The following is a 6000-nucleotide window of genomic DNA, read 5'->3' as shown; positions in this document are numbered from 1 at the left end:
TAAACCCGGGAGGTCAAGGCTACAGCGAGCTGTGATTGCACCATGGCACTCTACTCTGGATAACAAAGTAAAAGCCTGTCGTTATTTAAAAAAAAAGAAAAGAAAAGAAACAAAAAAAAAAACATTGCTATTTATTATTGACATAATAAATTGGATACAAGGAAAATAATTTCCATTTAGTTATTATTTTACATCTTATTGAAATTAAGCTGATGGCCAGTTGAAGAAAGAACCAGCAGAATCACCCAATATATTCCAGGTCCTGAGTACACATGGAAGTTTACAAACCATATTAATAAAGATTTAAGAGTTATAAATCAAACTGTTTAGTAAAATATCTTTTTGGCAAGGTATAGTTTCATAAAGACATGGAAGACCAGATTCTAGCTCAGAATTCTCAGATTCTTTAGAGTTAATACCATATGTGGCAATTCCAGGAGAATCATCCATAACCTATTTCTCATCTCTTCCCAACCCTGGTTTTTGTGAACTATACATCAAGGAGTCTTGAATGCAGGTGTGTGGAAACGTCAGTTTGCATGTCAAAGCTATATCCACACTTTCACCCTTGCATTGAGCTACCTCTTGGCTAAACCTCAAACCTAGGGTTATACATACTACCAGACTTTCTACCTTGGATGGATTCAGGGAAAAAGGTCACGTAAGTTTTAAGCTCAGAGCCATTTGGGCAGAGAATATCTTGGATTTCTTTTTTAGGGGGAGAAAGGATTTTCTCTATTGCTCTACTCTCTGAAGTTTTGGCAACTACATCTATGAAATAACCTGAAAGAGACAAATTAAGAACAGAAAAGGCGTATAAATGTATTATATGCACAAGGGCATCACAGCCAGAGACAAAGAAAAGAAAGAAAAGAAAATCCCTAAATCCAGTGAGATGTAGAAGCTTATATGTCGTCTTCATAGGGGAGAGGCAATATAGGGAGCTTAGAGAACATATGATTTGGCAAAAGATGAATGGGCATTTAGAACCATATATTGAGAGAAGATAAAGTAAAAAACTGGTCAAGCAGACAGTTAGGGTGAGTCCTTAGTTAAATCCTTTCAAACAAAACATGGCCTGAAAAATCAAGTTGCAGGAACAGATAAAGGCACTTGCCCAGGAGGCTTGGCTAAGACATCCTCACAGCCACATAAATAAGAAAGCCTACACAAGAGACTTGTGAAGACATGCCCACAATGGAAAATTACACCCTCCGACATATTTGCAGTAAGGGGAACAAAGAAATGTGTAACAACTCAAGCTAAGAGCCTGAATGCACAGTAGGACGATGGGGTAAACCTACCAGAAATGCACACCTTATGCAAATGAGATGCCCAGCCCCCTATTGGTTTCTTATATAAGCCTTTATATCCAAAATGTGAATTGGCAATCCATTTTTTCTGGGACCCCTCTCTGTACCAGGAAGCTATTCTCTTTCTTTCATCTGTTAAATTTCTGCTCTAAACCTTTGTGGGTCCATGTCCTTGATCTCCATGGCTGTGAGACAATGGACCCTGGATGTTACCCCAGACAACGAGGCTGCTTCAATATGATAGTTTGCATCAGTTTATCTGAGTGTGGTGCCAACTTCTAGTTTTACTCTCCTGTGATGAGTTCATCTTCCCTGGTTATCAAAATCCCTGGGGAGGGAATGGGTGACAATTGAGTATTTATTGGAGGATTTGTCTTTGGACAGACAAGGCTTCTTCCTTCTCCTACTGTCCCCAAAGTACCCTCAGTTCAAAGTAAGCAGCATACAAAAATGACATATTTTTGTGACATTTCCTGCGCTTCCTTATAGTAGAGAGTGGTCTAAGAATGAGGTAGAGGCTAGACACCCAGGTGCACATGTCCACTTGGCCTGTAATCTCTTCATGCTGTGGGAAGTGATATAGCCATGAAATGTACAGAATGGATTCCTCTAAAGCAGGGCTGAGGACACGGCACCCCAAAATGTGACTGCAAAAGACCAAAGCATACAACCCCAAAATACACTTTGAGAAATAAAAATAAAATTCTATGCCCCTAACTGACTATACAGACCCCATCTTGGCCACAGGAACCCCTTCTGTTCATCCCAGAGAAACATTGGAAGCTGAGTTCATAGCCATAACAGAATGGGAGATTAGACACAGTTCATTATACCCCATCCTTCACTAACAGCCATTAGGCTTTCTTCTCTAAGCATTAAACAGAAACTAGCCCTTTCAAAAAAAATTACTAGCTTATATTTTCAGGTACAGAAAACTGATAAAATTATATTAATCATTTCTTCATCTTTCCCTGAGACTAGATGAGATTAATCATTACTGCACCTCTCTCTGAGATGTCTACTTCCCCTATTCCCTTTTTCTTTAAATGTTCACCTTATGTTATGTAAAATGTGGGTTTACTGAACACTAACTAAAGTCTCACAAGTATGTAATCATTTTTCTCACTTCTGCCCACCTCCCCCCCCCCGTTTTTAAAAATAACATATAAAAACCTCCTGAGAATGTGTTTTGGAAAAACAGCCACCAATGCTTCTGTGACCTGCGTTTTTCCTCAGTGCAGCCTCAAGCTGGGTCAATAAACATTGATTTGAGACTTACGCCTCAATCACTCATTTCGGTTGTCAACCCTTTTGCCATATTGATTATTTTGATCTGTTTATTTTGACAGACTGCAGACACAGCAAGAGGTCTGAAAAAGCTGCCCCTTTATGAAAAAAATTTACATCTATAAACAGAATTGTTCCTAGTAAGAATGTCTTGTATCAAGAAGAAATCTCCTCTAAGACGATCTTTATTATCTGAGAGATTTTTATCTGCATAACAAGGCAGCCTTTGTTTGCCATACATTCCTCTTCTAATCCTCCTAAAATCTGTCACCACCACTCCCAGAAGCCTTGTGCCCCTGTTTTCCTCTATAGCTCAGGATGCTATACAAGTCCTGATCATCTGTGCTTTCTTTGAATTATATATTTCTGTGGTGTTCTTGTGCATGTAATTAAAAAGGTGGGTTTTTTTCTGTTCATCAGTCTTAAGCTAATTTAATTTATAGCCAAGCCAAATAACTTAAATGGGAGGAGGGTTGCCCAATTTTGTGGTTATTTCTTGATTACATGCTAAACAAGCGGTACATTACTCACGAGCTACTGGGAAAGGGGTGGGCATTTCCCTGGAGTTGAGGGTTTCTCCTCTTTTTAGTCTATATAGGGTAACTTTCTGATGTTGCCATGGCATTTGTAAACTGTCATCGCACTGGTGGGGTAGCCGTGAGGACGACCAGAGGTCACTCTCTTTGCTGTCTTGGTTTTGGGGGTTTTAGCCAGCTTCTTTACTGCAACCTGTTTTATCAGCAAGGTCTTTATGACCTGTATGTTGTGCTGACCTCCTATCTCATCCTGGGACTTAGAATGCTTAACCATCTAGGAATGCAGCCCAGTAGATCTCAGCCTTATTTTACCCAGCCCCTTTTCAAGATGGAGTTGGTCTGGTTTAATTGCCTTTGACAATTTCCTAGAAAAGCCCTTAATCACATCAAATTATATTCCAAAATTGCTTAAGCATTTTATACAAAATAATTGCTCCTTTTTCAGAGTTTGTAAGTTATACTATACAAAAATATTCTGTTACATGCTAGGTTTGTAATAATGTTATTTATTAAAGTCGTGCTAGCCTTCATTCTCTCCCCTTCAACATACACATGCAAAATTATAAATGTACCTAGTAGGCTTTGTGAGAACTCCCATATTGAACAACTTTAAAATACTGATCCGTTATAAAGGGTTTAAACTTTGAAAATCAACCCTGAATTCAAATGCAGTTCAGTGATTGTCTTTTTTTTTTGCAAACTCAGGCAAGTTATTTAACCTCTTGGAATTCAATTTATCACACAGAAATAGTTCTAAATGTGTTTCAACATTTCAGGAGAACAAAATGATTGTGCACGTTTGCTTTCAGTTATCAGGTATCCACTTCCTGAGAATTCAAGTTAATAATAGGATTCATGTTTTAGGGCATATTGACTTGAGAACATTTGAGAGGAGGTTCTATAAAGGAAAACAAGTTCTACAAATTGAAATGGCAAAGGGTAGTCTCCAGTGTATGTATCGAGGTCTGTGAAAAACAGGGTGGAAATCTGATTAACATTACCTCGTAGTCTAATTATATTTATGTAGGTGGCATGCTTTAATTGGAGTTGAGAATGCATGTATTCTGTAATAGATGTAAGAATCCTTTTAATGACAAAAATGGTAAGCATGGATGAATCCAAAGGACTAAATTTAGGCTTTAATGTTGTCATGAGAGATAATGAAAAAGAGCACCCGAAGAACAAGACAATTAGGCTATATTTCTAAGAATTAGTAGACAATGGCTTTCAATGTCACCATCTGTTTTTACTAATCCTTTTACAGTTCATACAGAAGAGTTGAGACTAAGGGTGAGAAATAAACATATGTAACTTGAGACAAAAGAGTAAAGCCAGCAGTGAAAGCAGCAAAATATGGACAAATGCTGACTTTAAAATAAAACACAGTATTTATAGAGAACTGGGGTTGGTGGAATTACGACATAATTTGAAGGAGCTATTCATGTCATCTTCTGCTCCAAAAATTTGAAATTTTGCCAAGAAAAACACAATCATTTAGAGTGACACAGTTCTCTTTAAGGAGATTGAGGGGGGAGAATCATTTGAAGCTAAGAGTTCAAGGCCTACCTGGGCAAGAAAGTGAAAGCTCATCTTTCCAAAAAAGACAAAGAAAATCAGTTAGCCAGGTGCAGTGGCATGTGCTTGTAGTCTCAAATCCTGGAGAGGTTGAGGTAAGAGAATTCCTTCAGCTCAGGAGTTCAAGGCTGCAGTGAGCTATGATCATACTACTGAACTCCAGCCTGGGTGACAAAGTGACTCTCTGTCTCTAAAACCATCATAATCATCATTATCATAATAATAATCATCATCCTCATGATAAATAAAGAGCCTAACTCCCTATCAGATCAAAAATCAGCTTCCCTGATGCTTTGTGTATAAAATTATATTACATAATATTATTTTCAACTACAACTGAATATAGTTGTGTATTATAAATATTTTATATATGTTACTTATTATGAATATTTTATAAATATTTTTATGCATTTATTAAATCAGATTATCAAGCTACAAATAAAGTCAGTGAATTAAAGTAGAAAGTTGCTTGGGGAGAGGTTTTACATCATTTGCATTGCTATAAAAGAATATATGAGGCTAGGAAATTTACAAAGAGGTTTATTTGGCTTATGGTTCTGCAGGCAGTACAAAAAACATGGCACCAGCATCTGTTTTTGATGAGGGACTCAGGAAGCTTCCAATTATGGCAAAGAGGAGCAGCCTTGTCACATGGGAAGAGGGAGCAAGGGAGAGGAGGTGCAGGATCTTTTAAACAATCAGTCCTTGCGCAAACTGTCAGATTGAGAACTCACTCGTTACCATGAGGATGGCACCAAGGAATTCCTGAGAGATCTGCCCTGATTTCCCAAACACTTTGCCCTAAGCCCCACCTTTAACATTTTGGATTAAATTTTAACATGAAACTTGGAAGGGACAAATATCCGATAATAAATATAATATTTATATTTATTATATAATTTATTATATATATTATATATTATATAATTTATTATATATATTATATATTATATAAATATAATAAATATCCGATAGATAATAAATCATTCTATTATAAAGACATGTGCACACATACGTTTATTGCAGCACTGTTCACAATAGTAAAGACTTGGAACCAACCCAAATGTCCATCAATGATAGACTGGATAGAGAAAATATGGCACATATGCACCATGGAATACTATGCAGCCATAAAAAGGATGAGTTCCTGTCCTTTGCAGGGACATGGATGAAGCTGGAAGCCATCATTCTCAGCAAACTAATACAATAACAGAAAACCAAACACTGCATGTTCTGACTCATAAGTGGGAGTTGAACAATGAGAACACATGGACACAGGGAGGGGAACA

Source organism: Cebus imitator, unplaced genomic scaffold, assembly GCF_001604975.1.
Source record: "Cebus imitator isolate Cc_AM_T3 unplaced genomic scaffold, Cebus_imitator-1.0 Scaffold305, whole genome shotgun sequence".
In the NCBI taxonomy this organism is placed as follows: Eukaryota; Metazoa; Chordata; class Mammalia; order Primates; family Cebidae; genus Cebus; species Cebus imitator.
Note: the sequence above shows the minus strand (reverse complement) of the source record.